The following is a 23,968-nucleotide window of genomic DNA, read 5'->3' as shown; positions in this document are numbered from 1 at the left end:
GAGAAGTTTGGCAGAGAACTATAGCTAGCCCCTGAGAACGGCCAGCCAGCTCTCTGCATGTTGATATATAGCTCATTTGGAATCAGCCAGAGGAGCAGCTCTGCGCTGGGAGGAAGGTGGGCGGCTCTTATCACCAAAGAGAAAAATGCAGCCAGATGGATGGAGTTTACACTGTCCCCACTCCCCAGGCCCCTCCTTCCTCAAGTGACAACTAGATGCTAGGCTGCCAATTTTCTTTGTCACTTACAGATTTCATTTTGGGAAATCATATAACAGTTCTAGAAATTGAAATAAAAACAATTTTGTCAAACCTTAGTTTTACTCATTTGAGACAAAAAAAAAAAAATTGCAGCCCTAACCCTCTCTTGATAACATCAAATCTGGCTCTGCCTTCTACAAGATCTTATGGCCCATCCTCACCCTGGCGACTGTCAGCATCCATGCTGAGAGCTGCCTTGTGCATTCTTCTGGCTTTCCACCTCGTGAGGCCACTGTGAGGTTTGTTCTTCCTAAGCCTCACTCACACCTATCAAACTTTCCCGAAGCTGATCTATTTTTGCCTCTGATTCTCAATAACTGGTCCCTTCCTACTGCCTTTGAGATAGTCACTCTTCAATGATTTGTATCTATGTCTTTCCACAGATACCTTTTGAAAGGTTTGCTTATGGGATATTTTGAAAGAGGCCTAATATGGATATAAACATAAGACTGACCATGATAAATAAGTAACTCTATCAGGAGGGACTTGTGAAGCACACTTTGACTACATGATATTTTGATACAAAATGGTATTTAAATGCAGTCAAGACCAATTATTATAGTGATTATAAATGGATCCAAAAGATTCTCTGAGCAGGTCCCCTCAGCCCAAAATGAAGAGAGAATTCCATCTTGTCTATGTATCCATACAAGCATAAAGCCTACTCGTCTATCAAGATATGACCCAGTTAAGAGGCCTTGAGACTTCCCTCTTCCTGGCCCTAGAGACACTACAAGTCAGAATTTTCCTCTAATTTATCAGTTAACCTCTATCACCAATTTTTTTTTTTTCAAATTTAACTGGCTTTCTGTGTTTCCTTTATTTCTTCCACAAGGCACAGGAGCCTTTCTCCTTTCTATCCCAACACACTAAAGCCTTGGTAGACTCTGGCTGTTGTTACCCCACATCTATTGTCATGCTCTTTGCTAGTCTCCTGAGTCAAGTTACAGTGCAAACAGTGTTTTCTCGTTCACTGCGTTACAACTGAAAATTGTGATTGGGGGTTCTCTACTTCTTTTGCCTCAATTCCAACGTGCACATTAGATTTCAACCTCAATTTCCTATGCCTTCCTTTCAGTCATATTGAGACACTCTTAGCCACCAGTTTGGTCCTTCCTTCCTCCCAGCCCCAGTGGTCTAAAGGGAGAGCAGATGTTGTCTTATTTTCCACTAGATTGCTTGTGTTTTCCAAGGTACTAAACTATGGAGACATGTTAAACATCTAGGAAACAAAAGCCACTTGATAGGTGTTCATACTTCTAAGGAAGACCAAAACCTCTGGGGAAGATGAATTTTTGCTCCAAGTATCTTAGGCTTCCAGTAAAACTCCAGAGCCCAAATAAGAAACTCACTGTACACACTCCCAAAGAGACTTACTGGACAAGGTGGGAACAGGAAAAATCTTTCCATATGAAGGAATATGGTTGGGGATGGAAGGAGAAAGTAGCTGTACACACAAAAAAGATCATTATTTTAAAAATGTTGTTATGGGGGCAGCCCGGGTGGCTCAGCGGTTTAGCGCCGCCTTCAGCCCAGGGTGTGATCCTGGAGACCTGGGATCAAGACCTGGGATCAAGTCCCACGTCAGAAAAAAAAAAAAAAAAAAAAGTCCCATGTCGGGCTCTCTGCATGGAGCCTGCTTCTCCCTCTGCCTGTGACTCTGCCTCTCTCTTTCTCTCTCCTCTCTGTGTATTCTCATGAATAAATAAATAAATAAATATTTTAAAAATAAAAAAAAATGTTGTTATGGTTATACAACTGAGGAAAAGAAATCAACACATCCCATAGTTCATGTTGTTTTTCTTATTTACAACTATATAGTCAATCAGCTTAAATCAGCTGAATATATTTGGGGTAGAGATTCACTGCTTCTAACCAAAAATCCCAAGATTTTAAGTTTTGCCTCTACTGTATAATGACTATCAGACCAGTAAAACGACAAAAAAGTACAAGGGTTAAAATACAATGTCTAGGGATCCCTGGGTGGCGCAGCGGTTTGGCGCCTGCCTTTGGCCCAGGGCGTGATCCTGGAGACCCGGGATCAAATCCCACGTCGGGCTCCTGGTGCATGGAGCCTGCTTCTCCCTCTGCCTATGTCTCTGCCTCTCTCTCCCTCTCTGTGTGACTATCATAAATAAATAAAAATTTAAAAAAAATAAAATAAAATAAAATACAATGTCTAATAAATAGAAATTGCACAGTAAATATTAGTTAATACCACTTGTATCATCTGTTAAAATTTTTTCATTTCATTCAACCTTCATAAGATAAATAAAAATCCAAAGCAATGTCTGACAACTATTGCATAAACCTTGATGAACAAAGATGACATCATTGTGGAAATAAATTATTGGTGGGCAGTCAGTGGCATGAAATATTAAGTATAAATTTTCATTTTTCAGTTAATATTATTTTAAAAATGTGGATATAAAAGGTAGTTAAGGAGTATCAGTACATCATGTGTACAAAAGACAAAAGTAGACCAATGTAGGCAAGATAGTCTCTGTTACTTTTAGACTATCTACAGCCAGAGGCATGCCTGGCAACTTTAACTGGGGAGTGAAGAGGACTGTCTCTCAACAGAGAAAGAGATGGCGGAAACGCTTGCTGGACTTAAAACATCTTTCACAACTGAGGATGAAGGTATGGACTATGATAACATCAGCATCACAGGCTTGTATTACTTTCATCTGCATATACTTTTTCCACATCATAGAGAATTTAGAAGTTAAGGCACAATATTTCACAGCGGGCCTTATCTCTGCCATCTTTAGAAATATGACATTTGACTATATAATAAGGGTTATAAGCCTTCTACTCTCTATGATTGGTAAGATTCTAGCCCACATGCTTCTATACAGCTTGATAATTTCCAATCATTAATAGTTTTGGACAGCTGACATTACTTTTGCTCTAGAGTTTCGTTTTTCTTTTAATTATGACATCAGATCCCTCTACCACATCCTCCAAAAGAGAAACAATCCTAGACCAAGATTGAGAAACTGAGATTATAATTCGGATATTGTCACTGACCAGCTGTACGGCCCTTAATAATTCAATTCATTTATCCAAGCCTTGGTCTTATTTATAAAAGAAGGGAGGTAAGTGAAATTGTTTATAGAGCCAGGTTTGCAGTTTGTCAGCTAATTGACCTTGGGCAAATTACATCTTAGGGAGCCTCCACTTCTCCATTTAAGGGTTAAGTGAGATAATGCATGTGAAGTAGGACTCAGTAAATAAACAATGATAATCATAATACTACCAATAATAACAGCATATAATAACATGGAGCATTTACTACATGTGCTAGGCATAGTACTAAAAACTTTTATATAATCTTTTTGATCTTTCCAACAACTCTGTAAGGTATGTATTGCATTATTCCTTATTTTTTTTAAAGATTTTATTTATTTATTCATGAGAGACAGGGAGAGAGAGAGAGAATGGCAGAGCCACAGGCAGAGGGAGAAGCAGGCTCCATGCAGGGAGCCCGATGTGGGACTCGGTCCTGGGACTCCAGGATCATGCCCTGAGCCAAAGGCAGACACTCAACTACTAAGCCACGCAGGTGCCCCATTATTCCACATTATTGATGAGAAAACTGAAGCAGAGAGATTAAGTAACTTGCCTGAGATCAGATTGGGATTCATATCCAAGGTGTTTGGCTCTAGGGTCTGTGTTGTTAACCATTTCACTATACAATTCCTCTTTAGCACTCTTTTCCCTCCTCTGCACCTCTTCAAAGATCCTTTGCAGTTCTATGATTCCATAAACATAAATTTATTAGCTGCCCTGGACTCTGACAGGCTAAGCAAAGTTGGCTCCTCTAACAGAATTATCGAGATTCTAAACATATAGGCTTAAATCAGAAAGAACTATGAATGAACACAGAGACTAAAAAGAGGTCTAGTACTATTCTGATGATCCCTACCACAACCATGACCGAGAATTCATCCATTCAATATGTGCTTCTTGAGTGTCTCCTATGTGGTACTGGAAAGCTTAGAACTGAGAAGACTGATAATCATAACACATTCTAAGTCACTATCTGTCAGTCATGTAAAGGAGACTCCTGCACTAGATGGTAGAAAGTTGGATTAAAATTTTAAAGCTTAAAAAAAAAATTTAAAGCTTTTTGTTTTCAATCAGTGGAAGTCTTTTTCAAATAAAATGCTGGATGTCAATACTATAAATAAAAGTATCTTTGTTCAAACTGAAGCAGGGCCCAAGGTCTACCTCACTCCTCCCAGATCACCCCTGAACACGTTTCTACAGAGTGTTAGGATGGCCCCAAAACTATTACACAAAATAATGATTGGGTCTCTTTCAACTCCAGAATTCAATGGACAACTCCTAGAACAATGGATCTGGGATTGCTCGCTAATAAAGTTCACTTGATATGGACATACAACAATATATGAAAGTGATTATGTGCCTGTCTGCAAAGCTGGTGCAGTAGCTATAAAGATTAGGATAATATTTATTGTCAGGCAACTTTATAAATATTACCTTTAATCCTCACAACAACCTAATGAGACAGGTATTGACAGCTTCATTTTACAAGTGAGGAAAGAGAGACTCAAAAGAAAAAAATAGGAATTCCCAAGGTCACACAGGAAGTAGCCTCTCTCCAAAGCCCACATGCTTTCCCTGGTACCATGATGCCTCTGACAATGACTTGACAATAAGGTCAAGTACTTGCCTACTCCAAAGAACTGTACACACAAGAGAAAGACTTTAATGAAAACATGAGAACTGACACCTTGCATGGATATTTGCTACTCAGACAACACACAGGTCGTTTCACTGGCCAAAAAAGGTGACACCCAAACTGGGTCACACCGTATGGCATTCAAACAGATGGAGTGCCAAAGCCTTGGGTGTGGATAAGAGGTCTGAGTACAGGCACCATGAAGCTCTCATCAAGCTTGTATGGTTTTTGCTCTTCACTTGCTCAATCACTAGTCGACGGCAGGGCAGACCCACTACATGGTTACTAGAAGACAGCACGCTGACCAAACTCAGAAGCATCACTCACACTTCTATGAGGTAGTCAGGGGAAGGGAAGACGTGTTATTCAAGCAGCCACTGTGCTGTGCACTTCAACATGGTGACTACAAGCAGGGAGACATATACAATGGGATAGCCAGGGGGTAATAAAATAAAATAAAATAAAATAAAATTCTCTTTCTCATCCAGGGTTACCGCAAGGAGCCGAGGAGAGAGAATACATCAGGAGCTCTTGAAGTGTCACACACATGAAAATACAGTAATACACAGCAGGCTGGCCGTAGACTGTCAGGAAGCAACAAGCAATCTCATGTGGTCAGCCATGATTAAAAACAGGATAGATCTTTCCTGAACGAGATTTCAGACTTGCTAGGAGTCTTAGGAGACTGAGCTGACAGTGACAGACTCTGTAAACAGTTGCTGAGGCTACAAATGAACGCAACCTCATATTTGCACAGCGCTCTAACATTTACAGAGCGCTTTCTCATCCTTTACCTCATCTCATCCTCACTTGGGAGGTTCAAGAAGCAACTACTGCTATATCCAACTTCACAGAAAAGGTGACTGGGGTGAGATAGGTTAACTGACATGCTTTGTATCAAACAGCCAGTGACCTGGGGACAAAATATTAAATGGTCCCCTATCCATCCACTAAGGAGGGAGGCTTTCTTTCCTGCTGAGACTAGTCATCTTCCTCGTGCTGAACAGAACAGTGATAAGAAGGGAAAGGGGGAAAGGCTACATGATCATAATGATAATCGCAGTGATGATAAAGAGGCCAGGAAGGAAAACTCTGGGAATGCAGCTGATACTAGAGATGGCTTTTAGTGGGGCTGGGAAATTTGGGGACAGAAAGAAAAGGAGGAAAAAAAGAGAAAAAAAGAAGGGAAAAAAAGAATTAAAAAAAAGAAAGAAAAGGAAAAAGAAAGAACAGAGACAGGACAAGGATGATACAGAGTGGCTAAAGAATACCTTTTAGCAAGTCTAGTGGACTAATGCCCAATACATCCTGCTAATCTCTTAAAGAATCATGAATAATTATTTGCATTTCTCCCGAAGTCTTTAGGATTTGAATTTGTATGTGCTTTGTTGTTGTCGTATGCTTTAGTTTTTACAGTGCCTTAAGGCAAATGCAGGGTAGCTTACAAAAGCAGGTAGTTACATCTGAGTGACACGGGCAAGTGGCAGAGTGCAGGCTGGCATTTAGTGTTTCTGCCTTCCACCCCACCCACCACTTCTCCCCTGCAATAACACACTGCCACGAAGCACTGTGGATATGATGTGGGCAGGGACTTTTCAGAAACATCCAAGAACATGCCCAGCAATACCTGCATGGAAACATCCCCTCCAAACACAAAGCACAGCAACATGCATCCCAATACTGTTAGTAATGCTTTCACAACTATTTACCAATTGGACTTTCACAACTACCCTATGACAGGCCCACAGAGGTTAAGTGACTTGCTCAGGGTCACAAAGATAGCAAGTAGCAGAGTCAGGACTTACTTAAACTTAGTGTGGCTCTTCATCCAGTGTGTTTTTCTGTAGTGTGATGTTTTCCATTCAGGAAAACAATGTTATGATGGGACAAGCACAGTGGTAGCAAGATGAGAAATAGATTTCTAATCTCATTTGTAATGTATTAATAAAACTTAATCTTACACTCTTCTCTAAAGTCCTCCCTATCTACTCAGAAAGGTGGGGCTAGCAAATTTTCTGTAGGAAACATTAAAACAGAAAATTGTTCATAACTGTTATGGTCCCCTATTGTTAACTACCTCATTGATGACAAATGAATTTGACTAATCCTCACAGCTGGATTTGTATAATCCAAGCAAACCCTGGGGACAGTTTAGTAATTCTAAACTGTAGACACAATCAGAAATTGAGATGAAATTTAGCTCTGATGGCCATGGCCTCCTTCTGCTCAAAAATCTTCAGACTCTCTGCTGCTTTTTGATTAAAATTTCAGATCTTTAAACGAGCACTCTGGGCCCTTTTCAGCCTATTAATAGCTATTCTCTGCTTGTAGCTTATGCTTCATGAAACCATCTCTCACTCCTACTGTACTTTTCCATTCCTACACCTTTGCTTGTGCCATACTCTCTGCCTAGAATGCTCTCCTGCCTAACCCTGCTTGGGATAGCTGTTCATATTCCCCCTACCTAAAATAAGTTTTCCTTAGCTTTAGTACTTTATGTCAACTCCTAAAATACTACTTTAAATTATAGTTTTATTTATGTGTTTCATTTTCCCTAATTATAAGCATCTCAAGGGCAAAGATCATGCTTATTAATTATGGCATCCTCTGAATTCCTTGTCTTGCGAGGAACACAGTAGGACATCAAATAAATATCTGTAGCATAAATGAAAGAATGGTATTCAGTTTTTGTCTTAAATAAGACAACAGAGTAGAAAGCAGATTGACTCTAAAACCTCTTAAATAATGCACCTAGCAGTTTTGAGATCTTCAATATTCAAAAAAACCAGGGCTCAAATCAACTACAGAACTAAATTTCCGCTAATCACCTTTCCATACACCACAGTCTAAGACCTCCATGACAAAGGTTAAATGATGATTTGGGGACATGGTATTTGTTGTCAATAAAACAGAGCATCCACTTGGACTAAAGTTACCATGCCTTCATTCATTCCACCAGATAGAAGATGGCAACAATTTGAATGGTTGGATCCAAGAGTCTGACTGACCCCTGATATTAATAGAAGCATCCTAGGTTGAGGCATTCTATAAAAACTGTATGAAAAAATGAATACTCAGGATAGTAGCTCCCTTGGAGAAAGGTAGTGAATGTTTAGGAGAGGCAGGAGGAGACTTCTGGGTTGCTGGTCACACAGGTGTGTTCACCAAAACTTTACCAGTGTACACTTGTGATTTCTGCATTTTCCTATATGCATGTCGTATTTTAAGAAGTATAAAATGAATACCAATAAAAACAACTTAGCTAATATTAAGAAATCAGACCATTTTAGCAAGATTAAAAAAAAAACACTTAAAACCAGATAAGAAGAAAAAGCAACCAATTTAACAATTTTTTTTTTATCATTAACTATGTCAATCCTAGGTGTACTTTCTTCATTTCCCTACTTCTTCATTTATTATTACTAGTACGGCATTGGCATTTAAAACTCTGGCTTTTCATTTCTCCACTGAAAAGTTCTAGAGAGAATTCTGGAATTATTACTCAACCTAATTATTTCTCTTATACCTATACGCAGAAAATCCAGCTTAAAATTTTTCATCAATTTGGTCAGTTTCCAGAAGGTCCCCTTCAGCTGTGACCTTTTCATCCATTTGTTCATTCAAGGATTATTTACCAGGACTTTCTATGTGCCAGACACTGTGCTAGATACCAGTGATGATTCTATAATGAACAAAATACCTGCACCCCATCTTGTGGAGCTAAGACTCCAGTAGAGACCAACGGATCACCAGCCAATTAGGATACAAGGACACAACAGCATAAAGGTACCGAGTATCGTATCAGGTACCAGGGATTCACATAATCCAGAATTAGGGGCAGGTGGGTGTGGGGATGGGGTGGAGGCAGGGTTTCCTATTAAAAGTAGTAACTGAGCTGAGAAGAAAAGAAAGTTTGTTCTATGAACATGTGATTTGTGTGGATGTTATCTGTACAGGGCAAACAGAAAAGTTTAAAATTAAGTTTATTTCTCTGTAGTTTGATCCAGACTATCCTCAACCCCATGAGAATTTCTTCTAACTAGGATGTGGTTAACTTATTAACTATGCTGTCAGTCTTGGAAAATCATTATTTGTCTTAACACGATTTTATATAATACTAAATAGCATCCTTTGGATTTAAAAATCACAGCAGTTTTTTCCCTCTAAACCTAATTCTTCAAAAACAAAAAATTTTTAAAGCAAAAAGAACAGTAAAGCACACATAAAATTAAAGTGCTTGAAAATTATAGCCAGTTAAAATAACCATAAAATACTCTTAGGTCCAAACTGGAGAAAAAGCTCTGGGTGGCTGTCAATACTACTTCACTGTCTTATTTTGATATCCTGTGACTTCTTTCTAAAGAATAACATTTACAGGGGCGCCTGGGTGGCTCAGCGGGTTAGTTGTCTGCCTTTGGCACAGGCCATGATCTCAGGGTCCTGGGATTGGGCCCCCCATGGGGCTCCCTGCTCAGAGGAGAGTCTGCTTCTCCCTCACTCTCAAATAATTAAACAAACAAACAAATAAAATCTTTTAAAAAATTATTGTTATTTCCCTGGTTATAAAAATAATATGTATTTAATTGCAGAAAACTAGGAAAATATAAAAAATAAAAACCATCTACGAGTCTATTACCCACAGAACTGCTATTAAATCCTCCCATGTTCTTTCCTTTTCCTATAATTTAACGAAGCTAGGGCCTTATTCTTTTTACATTGCTATAGAATATTTGTGTCCCTCCAAACTCATATGTTGAATTATAAAAGATAGAAACTCTCGTAAAAGAGACCTCAGAGGGTTCCCTGGCCCCCTCCACCATGTGGGATCACAGCAAAAAGACAGCCTGTATGAAGGAGGCCTCACCACACATTAAATCTGCTGGCACCTTGATCTTGGACTTCCCAGCCTCCAGAACTGAGAAATATATATCTATTGTTTATAAACCACCCAGTCTATGGTATTCTTGTTATAGGGACTTAAATGAACTAAGACATACATTTTTAGTCCTTTTTATTACAGTTGATTCATTTTATAAAATATTTCAGGTATTAAAAAAACCATACAGATAGTAACAGAACTTTACAGATAACTTAAACTTTACCCTGTGTATTCTTATCCATACAATTCTTCTCTACCCTCCTTGAAGGCAACCATCATCCTGAATTTGGTGTCAAACTCTCCCACTTCTTATATTATTACCATATTAACAGTATATCTATTACAATATAGATTGTTTTGCATGTTCGGATACTTTGTATAAATACAAAATGGCAATCACATCCTAAAACTTGCATTTTTCACCCCACACTATGGCTGACAGGTTCCTTTTGATATACTTCCCTAATTCATGCATTTTCATGGCTTCACAGTAGCAGTTCCCTGTTTGACTATACCACAACTTATCCTCCTTCCTGTTGATGAACTTTGTTTCCAACAATTCTGTGGTATTGTCAACGGTGCTACCAAAAGCGTTCTTGTCCAGGTCACCATGTGCTCAGACAAGGAAGTTCCTCTAGGGTATACACACAGGAGTTCAATTTCTGTGTTCCAGGGGACAAGCATTTTTAATTTCTATACTTCAATCTTAAACATTTTATTTTTTTTTATTTTTTTTTATTTATTTATGATAGTCACACACAGAGAGACAGAGGCAGAGACAGAGGCAGAGGAAGAAGCAGGCTCCATGCACCGGGAGCCCGATGTGGGATTCGATCCCGGGTCTCCAGGATTGCGCCCTGGGCCAAAGGCAGGCGCCAAACCGCTGCGCCACCCAGGGATCCCAAACATTTTAAATAAAACTGAATAGTTCTTACTACAGTTATACAGGAATAACTTCACCCATGTACCCCTTCTCTGCTTTGGGCCAGAGTACCATAATTAAATAAAATCAAATGATTAAATAAATGTGGAAGGCTAAGAGACGATGACCAGACAGCAGGATCTACTCAGAAGCCTACACGCAGTGGCACAGAAATGACTAGATAGTAATTACACCTGACTGTCTTCCATTTAATGTGTTTTAAAGGAAGTGTTGAGGCATTCTTAACTCTTGCACAGCGGGACAGCTCTCTTCAGACTACATTCAGTAGAAGAGATAGAGCACGATGGAGAGAAAGACATATTCTGGAGTAATATAGAGCTGGTGGCAGGAGTTCTGGAAAGCATATTGGTGAAAGCAAACCTCCGTAGCCAAACAACTGATGAAGATTTTTACTGAAAATCTGGACTTTGAGTAAATACAGACAAAGAAATTGATTTCTTTAAATGGCCATTCCAGTGCAAAACAATGTGGAGATAGGCTGAAAAATAACGGAGAACCTTGAAAATGATAGAAGAAGGGAGTCTAGATACGATTTTCCCTGGCCTCTACCTTCAAAGCATTTCTAATGATATGTGTATGTGTCTATCTGTGCATATACACAGATAAGCGTAAGGTAGGTATGTCATAGTTTGGAAAAGCCCCTGGGGATTCTCATCCATCCCTTCCCTTGGTCATCTCCCTTCTCTCAGCATCCTCTCCCACAGCCTTGTAAAACAAGGCAACTGATGTCACATATAATACTGAGCTTTACAAACCACTTCTACATATATCACATTTGATTCTCAGAATAACTTGAAGAAGGCAAGTGCTGCTATTATTCTGACCTTATAGATGAGAAATAGAAAGCTCAGAAAAGGGGGCGCCTGGGTGGCTCTGTCCGTTAAGCATCCAACTCTTGATTTCCACTTGTCATGCTCTAGGGTCTTGAGATCAAGCCCCACTTAGGGCTCCATAGTCAGTGCAGAATCTGCTTGAGATTCTCTCTCGCTTTCCCTCTGTTTCTCTCCTTCCAATCAAACACACAAATGTACACATGCTCTCTCAAATCAATCAATCAATCAATCAAATCTTTAAAAAACCCTAAAAGTTCCCAGAGGTCTCATTGCCCAAGGTCACAATGAGAGACGGGGAGGGAGCTGTGAAAGCACCTGAGGAAAACAGTGAATACAGGTCTTGGAAGGAAGGCCTCTATAGGAGGCTCAGCACTCTGCACTGTGCCTTTGACAAAAAAGTTGGGAATGGGGGTAAACGTGGTGCCTCTGGGCTTCAAACGAATCCATGATGATACTTACACTCAAAAAAAGAGCTAAAGCAAATAGTCCATTATTTTCTATATTTTTCCGTATGCTTAAACAGTTTTCATATTAAAAATAAAACAATTCTGTCAGCAGAGTTTAGAGACGCCACCGTATTGAGGTTAGGATGCCAAGGAGTAGAGAATACCTGAGGTGGAGGTAGAAAAGACCGGACTTCTCCAAGGGTCAGAGGAGGTGAAAGGCATAATCAGGTCTGGATGCATGTGACACATGAGAGCACACGAGCAAGGGAGAACAGAGCCTTGCACATAGGAGGCCTCCAGGGGAACTAGGGAGCCCCCAGAGAAAACTGCATTACCTTACACTAGGTCAAGCTGATTTTCGTTAACTGGAGACTACACACCTCAGGCCTGATTTATTCGGTAAACTGTTCTGAATTCCCCCACTTAACAGAAATAATCCTTTGTGTCTTTTAAGACGGCTGAATGTACCAAGCACAATGCAGTGAGTACTACAGGAAAGAGGCATTACAGGTTTGAAAAAGAACAAAGACTAGCAATGCCGGGGCTCATCTCTGGAGGAGAAATTCCTTTTTATCTCGAAAGCGGAGGCTATGGCAAGTTACTTGAGCAAATGGTGGTAACAACACTCAGCCAACCGGGGAGTCGTGGGTTTGTGGGCCATATTTCCTTATAATATCCCTGGGAAAACCACTAAGAAAAGCCCCCACACACTTCTGTTCTTATCTGTCTTGTTGGTTTTATTTCCCTGATCCTTCCATACTAACACACTGGGGTGGGGAGAGGGATGTATCTTGCTGAAGGTGCATAGCTGAGCCAAGAATAGAACTCCAGCATCCTGTCTCTCGGCTCACTTCTGGACCATGTTACCTCAGGAAGGAACATTTGAAAATAGTAATTCTCTCCCACCTTGCAACCAAGCTGTGCACAAGCACATGATCGATGAATGAAGTTGGCTAAGTGACTCAGCACTGGGCTGGTTCCCCTGTGAGTCAGGCCCAGAATCCTGAGTGGCTGGAAGCACAATTCTTGTTAAATAAGACTTTAAAACCAAGGTCTTTACCACCGGAGATCACTGAATGATTTCAGGGGTATTTTATTTTGTTTGAGCAAGGATTAGGATGTCACCTCTAGCATCTATGACATGAATCAGCTTGAGTAATTATATTGCCCATAATTTTCACAGATGTCTCTTTATTGTACACTGCAGGCTGTTTCAGGCAGTAGCCTTAGAGTCCAGTTGAGGTAGAGGCAACAGCATAGACAGGACAAAGGACAAGTGGCTGGACCACAGGAATTAACTAACAATTTAGGATCACATCTGCATCTCTTCCTCTTTAATGCAGAAAAAGACCACAAAGTAAGACCTTCTCTTATTCCTCTGAAGGGTAACAGCTATCTACGCAGCTTTGGGGGCATATTGGTAAGATGCCCCAACCTGACCCTGTCAATAGCCGTTGGTTTTGACCACCTGCTCCCAGCAGGGAAGAAGCTAGCCTCTGAGCAATGACCCCTGTGACAGATGGCACAGCACAGACAGAAAAGGGCCAGCCAAAAACACTCCTTCCCACAGAGGGAGGGAGCCTGGGTGTTTAAAGGCAGGAGTCAAAAGAACAAAGCAATGAAATTCACCAAGTGTATCTAAAACTTGCCCTCAGGATATCAATAGTCTTTTGAATGACAAATGAATCAAAACCCCTGATGAAGGGACCTCAGGACCCTGGGCACAGCAAGCTGTCATTAGCAAGGTTTTGGAACAAATTATCTTAGGGAAAAGTGTGACAGTGAGTTTAGCAAAGGACTCTCAGAGCCATTAAAAAAACTGAGCACTTAGGGCAACCTTAGAGTCAACTCGAATTTCCAGAGATTCACTATTTTTTTTCAAAGATTTTACTTATTTATCTGAAAGAGAGCGGGAGGGAGAGCTCATGAGCAGTGGGAGCAGTATAGGGAGAGGGAGAGGAAGAAGCAGACTCCCTGCTGAGCAGGGAGCCTGACATGGGGCTCAACCCCAGAACCCTGGGATCATGACCCGAGCTGAAGGCAGGTGCTTAACTGACTGAGCCACCCAGGGGCCCCAAGCTTCACTACTCTTGAAGTAACACAGTTCAAAGAATACTGATGTTAAAACATCAGTCCTAGAATGGACTTTAATTGGCAGGAGGAAAAACCATTAGCCCCTGCTTTGGTTTGATTACCAGTACTGGGGCGGGGGGGGGGGGTGCATAAAAGAAACAAAAGGGAAGAAGCTGGCATAAAATAAAGGGTAAAGAAAGAATTAATGCCCAGCAGTCTCCAAGGAGCTTTTCAGATAGCCGCCATGATTCTATGAAAGAAGCATTTTTTTTGCCATTTTTAAATGAAAACACACAACATACACACACACAAAACACAGTAGCATTATTCACAGTAGCCAAAAAGTAGAAACAACCCAAGTGTCCATTGACAGATGAATGGATAAACAAAATGTGGCACACACATACAGTGGAATACTGTTCAGTCTTAGAAAGGAAATCCTGACCTAAGTACAATGCTGAAGCTTGACAACGTGATGCTAAGTGACATAGCCAGTCACAAAAGGACAAGTCCTATATGATACTCCTTATACGAGGGGCCTAGAGAGTAGTCAGAGAGTAGAATGGTGGTTACCAGGGGCCTGAGGCAAGGAGGACAGGAATTTCATGGGTACAGAGCCCACCCAGTTTGGGAAGATGAAAAAGTTCTGGAGATGGATCATGGTGATGGTTGCACACCACTGTGAACGTACTTAATAGCACTGAACTGCACTTTAAAATGGTTAAAATGGTCCATCATATGTTACATATTTCACCACAATTTTTAAAAATGAAAAAAACATGGCATAGTGAAAACACTTGCCAGGTCAAAACTAGTAAAGGGAGGTGACAAGATTCAAGCCAAGCTTAAAGCTTGTGATTTCCTCAGACACTCCCTCCTCCAGCACAGAACTGCCCAGTCTTTCGGAGAAAGAGAAGGACAAGGAGGAGAACTCTGATGCTCTGCTTGACCACAGTTCACCTGCTACAACTCATTCACATCTCTCTCCCTCACACACTAGTCATGTGGGGGTCCTTTGCTCAAACGTCATCTTATCTCACTTTCATCTCTTAGCCCTCTCCAAAGAGTGCACCCTGTAAGCAGTCCCTATAGGGAATGTCCTGCGTATTCCAGGCTCACCAACATCACACAACAGATTCTCGAAAACCTCCCACCCTAGAAAGCCTCCCTGAATGGGAAGGTAACAGAATAGCCCTACTCCCATTATGTAGGTCCTTTAAACAATTTTCGCTTACTAAAAATGTTTATGCTGTAGGATTTACTTGGCAAAAAAAAAATAAAAGGTTAAATTACCAGAGTTCTGAGGCACCTTAACGTCACCAGATCTGTACTGGGTTCTGTACTGGGGCAGGGAACATTTGGCAATGTCTGGAGACATTTTTGAGTGTCACAACTTGGGGGAGGGGGTACTGCCGGCGTCTAGTGGGAGGCCAGGGACGCTGCTGAACATTCTACAAGGCACAGAATAGCCCACCACAACAAAGAATCATCCCATTCAAAATGTCAGTAGTGGAGTGGTGGCTTGATTAAGCATCTGACTCTTGATTTTGGCTCAGGTTGTGATCTTGGGGTCCTGGGGTCAAATCCCACGTTGGGCTCAGTGGAGAGTCTACTCCCACTCTCTGCCCCATCCCCCACTTTGTGTACATGTGCACATGTGGTGCTCCCTCCCTCCCTCTCTCTCTCTCTCTCAAATGAGTAAATAAATCTTTACAAGATGTCAATAGTGCCAAGGCTGAAACACTCACATGACACTTGCATTTCCTTTACAAATTACCAAGACATGACAGCATCTGCTACAATACCTATGACAGAGAACTGGGATCTGAGGCAGCCCACTTCACCTGTTAACAGATAAGTGTATTCCTCAAATTTGATCACAATTTGCCTCTACAAGCTTTCAACTCTCAGTCTTAACATGAATTCTGAGGGTCAAACAATAATCGAATCCCTATTCTACATGGCAGTTCTTCAAAATCATAAGATAGGTGCCACATCTTATAAACATAGTAGATGGACATTTATATAATCATTTATCCATGGTTTAGGAGTCCTATACTGAAATTTTCAAGAACAGAGAGCATGTCTATACTGTGTTGCCCAGACTGCCAGTAAAAATATCATCCTGACTAGCACTTAGTAGTATATAACTAGTACTTACTAATATATAACTAAGTTGATGGTTAGCATGAAAGAGGTGAGTACCTACCAACCTGCTATGATGCCCAGATAAGAAGTACCATCACTACTCCACAAATACAGGTCTGTTGATACCAATACTCAGCTCTTTTTTCCACTTTACCTGGTTTCTACCAGCTACGTATAGCTGGGGGTCAGCATGCTATCTCACACACACACACACACACACACACACACACACACACACACACCATCTAGTGAGAATCCCTACACAGTAAAAATCCTCTTCATCCTCTAGAAGGAAAGTAACCCAAACTTTGGCACATCTCCATTGAAGGCTGTTAATTCCTGGTCCATCTGCTTAGCTGGGCTACAAAACTACGAGAAACTTCTGACATTCTACATAGATTATCAAATTAATGACATCAGCAGTTTAGGAGATTGCTCTGCAGAAGAAAGATGCTTTCTAAGCACTGTCTCAACCTTGCAAAGCTAGTCTGTACCGTGACAAGGACTCACTTCTGAGCAAACTTGGAAAGTTTCTAGTTTGACTGATAGCCCCAGTGATAACTACAATTCAAAAATTATTCCAGCACCTCACCAACTTGGCTTTCACTGCTGTTCCATCAGTTCATTCACTTTCTAGTGTGCCATTCTCATTCCTCCCTGAAATCCTTCCTTCTTTCATTTCCCAAGCAAAACCTATTGTGCCTTTAAGCTGAACATCAGGATCACTCTCAAACCTTCCATCAAGTCTTTTTTATTAACTCCATTCCATGATGATCTCTCCAGTCTGTACACCAACTTCTCACTCACTTGCATATATTCTGCTTTAGAATTAGTCACCAAAGGTTTTATTTAGATAGGCTACACATTCAATTAAGTATCGATCAATCAACAAATATTTACTGAGTTCCCACAATGTATCCTAGGCTCCGAAGGAGATAGAAAATATGTATACTCTTTAGTTACTCTCCTTGAAGTGCTGACACTATACCAACTCAAAACCATAGCTAGACTTAAGAAAGCACATAATTACTAAGTTATAACTCCACGTGTTAAATACTACACAAGTTCAGAAAATAGGTTCAAGGTCTCTCAGTTCTCATTTCTTGGAATGAAATGCCAGAAACAAAAGAAAAAAGGGATATCTTCATTCATTCCCTTAATATTTTGAGGCTTTTAGAGGCATTACAATACACCCTCCAATTGTACTGCACAGTAAGTCTAGATTTATACCTCACTTCATCTTTAACCACAACACAAGAGGGGTAGAACAAGTGGTAACCACCAATCCATTCTCTAAATAAGGAAATGGAAACTGGGCTTAGAAAGAGGAAGACAATCTACCCAAAATGTATTTTAACAACAAAATCAAAACTAGAGCCAGTATTCTGGTTTCTAGTCCCTGGTTTCTAAATCCCCACAGCTTCTCCTCTTTCCTCCTTCAGCCACACACACATGACTGTGCAACCTCCCCAATTACTGCTTTTTATTTTTTATTTATCTATTCATAAGAGACACAGAGGGAGAGGCAGAGACATAGGCAGAGGGAGAAGTAGGCTCCCCATGGGGAGCCTGATGCGGGCGGGACTCCCCCTCAGGACCCTGGGATCACGACCTGAGCCAAAGGCAGACACTCAACCACTGAGCCACCCAGGTGCCCCCATTACTGCCTTTTAGACACAGCAGTAAAAAGTCAAGACAAAGTTTTGCATTTTATTAAAAGTAGGCTCCATGCCCAATGTAGGGCTCAAACTCACAACCTTGAGATCAAGGGTTATATGATCTGCCAACTGAGCCAGCCAGGTACCCACCCCCCTAAAGTTTTGCATTTTTAAATGATCTCCTCCAGGAAAAAAAAAAATGTGCTCCACAACCTTAAAAGAAAACCTGACAATCATATACTTTTTTAAAAATTTTTATTTATTTATGACAGTCACACAGATAGAGAGAGAGAGAGGCAGAGACACAGGCAGAGGGAGAAGCAGGCTCCATGCACCGGGAGCCCGACATGGGATTCGATCCCGGGTCTCCAGGATCGCGCCCTGGGCCAAAGGCAGGCGCTAAACCGCTGCGCCACCCAGGGATCCCTCATATACCTTTTCTTATATTTTTCATGAATGTGAAAACCCAAAACCATAATCAAATCTCAAAATCTAAATGTGCATCTAGAAAACAACTGGAAAGTAGGGGGTAGAGGCAGCAAAATGAGAGTATGTATCTTGGTATTAAACATTAATGTTTATACGGGAAGAAACCTACTCTATTTGGTTATCCACTTTCCATCCAATAGATAAACCCTGTATCTTCAGAGACTAGCAAGTACGTGGCACATGGTAGATGTTCAATAAATGCTTAGTGAATGAATGAATGTTTTTTCCTGATATATCATAAGCTCCTTCAGGGCAAAGACCTCATCTCAGACACTTGTGTATCCCTGTTTTAAAGTAGGCAGTCAGTAATGAATTACATTGAATTACATTATTCAACAAGTAGGTATAGAGAGCTCTCTGCAGGAAGGCTGTGTTTTCTTAGATTCTGTATTTCTCAATTTGTCATCCATTAATTGCAGGGCCAAACTAACAAGCTTATACCTCCCCTGCCATCCAGAGCCCATACTCTGAATTATATCCTTTACCAACTCACATACCAAGCCAGGATTTCCCTTGCCCTCAATCAACCCAGGGCCAGGCACCACACACCTAGAACAGCCCTATACCCCCAAGCCCGCCAAAATTATTCAAAATAGCTAACCCAATGTCATTTCCCCTTCCCTGCCTTGTCTTTCCCATGGAAAATACAAAAAAGGTTCTGGACCTCACTTTCTCATCACTCCCTGCTCCGGACCAAACCCAGTGCTTCGCTGACGGCCCTGCCAGTGGGGCATCCCTTCTCTTGGGGAGTGTAAATAATAAACCCTTCTTTTAATGGCATTTACCGCTCTGTGCTATCAGTCATTTTTACAGATTAAGACCCAGGCACAAATCAGTTAGATACTGTCATTGCTATCACAACCAGACACAAAGAACCAGAACCCAGTCTAATCCTAAACGCTGCCTTACATCACTGTTTATAAAAATGTACCCTCTCTATCAGAAGGCAAACTCCTTTAAAGACTTAAGCAAGCTCTCTTGTATCACCTACTTACCAACTTTAATGCTATATACACAGCAGTCACTTGACAAGCTAAATGTTACATAGATAATAATTAGTTGACTGTTTTTAAGCTTCAATCTTGGGCAGCCTGGGTGGCTCAGCGGTTTAGCGCTGCCTTTGGCCCAGGGCGTGATCCTGGAGACCCAGGATCAAGTCCCATGTCGGGCTCTCTGCAGGGAGCCTGCTTCTCCCTCTGTCTCTGTCTCTGCCTCTGTCTCTCTCATGAATGAATAAATAAAATCTTAAAAATAAAAAAGCTTCAATCTTACTTACCTACCCTGCCCTCAAAAAAAAAAAAAAAATCCCCCAAATCAGTGATTAAACTCCAATGCTGCAGTTTTGCAGTTTCTATAAAAAGTTAGATATAAACTACATTATGACCCAGCAATCACACTCCTATCTATAAAGGTCCAAAACTGGAAGCAACTAGGATGTCTTTCAACAGGTGAATGGATAAACAAATTGTGGTCTATCCACAGAACAGAATATTAGTCGATGACTTAAAAAAAACGACCTACTGGTTCACTTAACAATATGGATAAGGGATCCCTGGGTGGCGCAGCGGTTTGGCGCCTGCCTTTGGCCCAGGGCGCGATCCTGGAGACCCGGGATCGAATCCCATGTCGGGCTCCCGGTGCATGGAGCCTGCTTCTCCCTCTGCCTGTGTCTCTGCCTCTCTCTCTCTCTGTGACTATCATAAGTAAATAAAAATTTAAAAAAAAATATGGATAAAACTTACATGCATTTTGCTGAGTGAAAAACTACATACTGCACGATTCCATTCATGTAACATTCTGAAAAAGGCAAAACTAAAGGTATGGAAAATAGATTAGTGGTGTCTAAGACTGACAATGTGGTGGTAGGTGGCTGACTATGAGGATATACACAGGGAAGTTTTTAGGGTGATATAACCGCTCTATTTGGTACATGATTTTATGTATTAGTCAAAACTCACAGAACTATACCTTACAAACAGTACACTTTAGGGCAGCCTGGGTGGCTCAGCAGTTTAGCGCCTGCCTTCAGCCCAGGGTGTGAGCCTGGAGACCTGGGATCAAGTCCCACATCAGGCTCCCTGCATGGAGCCTGCTTCTCCCTCTGCCTCTGTCTCTGCCTCTCTCTGTGTCTCTCATGAATAAATAAATAAAATCTTAAAAACAAACAAACAAAACCCAAACAGTACACTTTAGTGTATATAAATTATTTTTTCAATTGGCAATAATCGCTCCTCAGATAAATCTCATTGGCTACGATACTGCCACTGTGCAAAGCTTAAATTATTTTTTAAACAATCAAAAGGCTATCAGGGGATTCCAAGGTAGAATGCAGACCACGACAAGTGAACCTAATGTATTATAAATGTATGACATAAACTCATTGAAGAGAGTGAGGGAGAAAAGGAGCTGACTTAAGTTACTTCAGAAAATGTTTTTCAACCAAAAACTGTAAGGCTGAAAACAAAAGAAAGTATGAAAGTATACATAAACATCATACTTTAGTCGGCAAATTTGTTGCTCATGGGAGTATGATTAATAACACAGAATTTGTTTACCTGTATAGAGGACTGAATAAATAAGTAAATCCACCATCCACTATAGTGGATGGTGCGAGACAGTATTCTTACTATCAGAGGAGGAAACGCAGGTAAGCAAGGGGAGAAGACTAGAACACACACTGTGGAGCTGGATCAGAGTCAGAGACATGAGCGTGAATCCATGCTTAATGTATATATATACACCAATGGATAGATTCGGGAATAACCGCAAATATGCATACATACATTGGTTGGTATACATACGTGTACTTCCTAGCTCCTTCCTCTGAGAGAACCTACCTACTAGTACTAGATACACTCAATGCTCAGAGTTTGGTTTCTCCAATGAAAAGAATCAGCACTCCTTTCGGAGATGCTGATTCCAAAGTGAGAACAGGGAAAACACAAGATAGGTCTGGAACATCTTCTAGTTCCAGAAAGTAAGAAGTGCTCAAGTAACAGAAGAATAAGGACATGTCAAAGGGACAGAAGCCAATCTGGAATAGACCCCAGTAGCCAAAACTGGAACAATCTGAGCAACCAAATAAACAGCATGGTTATAACCCAAAACAGATATATGAGTCCATACTGATATAAATTAATGACAATTAAAAAAAAAAACAGGGGGAAAAAGGGAATAAATCTTCCTTTACAGAATTCCAAAAAAGATGTAGATACTACCTCCTTAAGGGGGTGAAGCTTAATCCTTATTCCTCCTCCTCTAAGTGTGGGCTGGACTTAGTGACCAATTTCCAAAGAATGCAGTATGGAAAAGGGAAAAATAGTCCCTTTCCAGTGGAGAAACTTGGCAAACAGTACCTTAACCGAATGCCTATGCTTAACATCACCGGTAATAAGTCATGTTAAGATCATATACCAATTTTAGCACCGCCTTCGGCCTGGGGTGGGATCCTGGAGACCCGGGATCGAGTCCCACGTCAGGCTCCGTGCATGGAGCCTGCTTCTCCCTCTGCCTGTGTTCTGCCTCTCTCTCTCTATGTCTCTAATAAATAAATAATATCTTTGAAAAAAAAAAGATCATATACCACTGATAGGATGTCATGAGAAAGGCACTTCACCTTTCAGGCATTCTTCCTCAAAAATTATAACAGTCTAGTCATGACAAAGGCTCCACACATATCCAAATTGAGGGACAGCCTACAAGATACCTCATCAGGAGCACTGGGTGATATGCAATATGTTGGCAAATTGAACTCCAATTAGAAATAAATAAATAAATAAATAAACAAACATTTAAAAAAATACCTCATCAGGTATTCATCAGAACTCCTCAAAATACATTCATCAGAACTCCTCAAAACTGCCAATGTCATAAAAAAGAAGGGAAGTCTGGGAAACTGAGGAGATCAGAGGAGAGTACAGAGACATGATTAACTGAATGCAATGTGACATACTGGATCCTGCAAAGAAAAAAGGCATTAGCATAAAAACTGGTAAAATCCAAAGAAAGTCTGGAATTTCAGTGATGCACTAATCTTGGTTTCTTAGTTTTGACCATTATGCCGTGTAATGTAACTGAGTGAGCCATATGCAGAGCTCTCTGTAACTTTGTCAACTTGCCAGTGAGTCTAGAATTATTCCAAAATAAAAAGTTGATTTTTAAATAATCTAAGGTTGCTTTAGGGTCAAAATAGTGAGGAAACTAATTAAAGTTTTACCTGCAAGATTTTTTTTAAATTTTTATTTATTTATGATAGTCATACAGAGAGAGAGAGGCAGAGACATAGGCAGAGGGAGAAGCAGGCTCCATGCACCGGGAGGCCGACGTGGGATTCGATCCCGGGTCCCCAGGATCGCGCCCTGAGCCAAAGGTAGGCGCCAAACCGCTGCGCCACCCAGGGATCCCTACCTGCAAGATTTCTGTGAGACAGAACAGGATTACATTATTAGGCACATCTGTTACAGAGAACAAATACAGTGCACTTCACTATCCTGTAAGCTAGATCCATTGTAATGATACTTCTATTGATGAAGACAATGCACTTCCATGGCACATTCACAGTCAGATGCCTCTTTACCAGAGGCAGAACTCCCAAAACACAGGACTACACACTCTTTCTTTGATGAGGATTCCTTCCTTGCCTTCCAAGCCTCCCAGGATTCCTGGGCTTATATAGCAGAACTCTGGCCTCTCCTGGGACTCTCGTCTTGTCTGGTCTGGATGCTGGCTTGCCTTTAAGAGGCCCAGAGCTGTAGCTGAGACCCTGCCCCTTCCTTCTCACTTACTATTGGCTCTGACACAGAACTAAAGAGATTCGAACCATCCCCAGTGTCTTCACTTCCAGATTAAACGATTCCAGAAGCATCACTGAGTACCTGAACTGATAATAGCCATATCCTAGCCTCTGGCCAAATAACTGCACAGGCTCTGCAAAAGATAGCAGAACTGATGAGTTACACCTGACACTCACCCCTACTATTACTATTAGTTTTTTGAGGCCATCAATACAATGCACTTTGTATTCCTAAATGAAAATTAGCACTACATTTTTAAGGTAATGACTTAAAATTCTAAGAATTCACTGGCTGCCCTCTGGGAAAGATGTATACTGGCTCTGATCTCTAATCCAAATTCAGAAAACAGCATTCAAAAGGGAATTTCTAAACCCAAAGAGATATAAGTTTATAGTTTAGCAAGGGCCACACTTGCTTAACTTGCTTTATGAAATAAGCAGGAAAAAAAGAAAAGAAAAGAAAAGAAAAGAAAAGACATAAGTAGAGGTCACAGAACTTTATTAAGATAAAAAGTAAAAGATAAAGCATTTAAGCAATAAAGTTTCTTGATAGTCTTTCCTCTAGTGTATTACTCTATAAAGCCACAATGTGAGGGAAGACCAAGGATACCCAGTATGATCCATATCTTAGCCTATTTCAGTACACCTGCTATAGTCAAGTCATTATAAGAAACAGCAACTCTTCCTTCCCAGTCTGCCCCATACTGGTGTCTGATCCTACAGGGCCCTTTTTAAAA

The 23,968-nt window shown here is 40.8% G+C and overlaps 1 protein-coding gene and 1 pseudogene across 1 annotated transcript in view; both read right to left on the bottom strand.

Moving 5' to 3' along the window:
* Positions 1–23,968, bottom strand: part of SCN8A (sodium voltage-gated channel alpha subunit 8) — a 178,955-nt gene that overhangs the window by 135,122 nt on the left and 19,865 nt on the right. The window lies entirely within an intron of this gene.
* On the bottom strand, positions 20,593–20,715 carry LOC129517439 (U4 spliceosomal RNA; annotated as a pseudogene).

Source organism: Nyctereutes procyonoides, unplaced genomic scaffold, assembly GCF_905146905.1.
Source record: "Nyctereutes procyonoides isolate TBG_1078 unplaced genomic scaffold, NYPRO_anot_genome, whole genome shotgun sequence".
NCBI classification, from domain to species: domain Eukaryota; kingdom Metazoa; phylum Chordata; class Mammalia; order Carnivora; family Canidae; genus Nyctereutes; species Nyctereutes procyonoides.
This window is presented reverse-complemented; position numbering and strand designations above follow the sequence as displayed.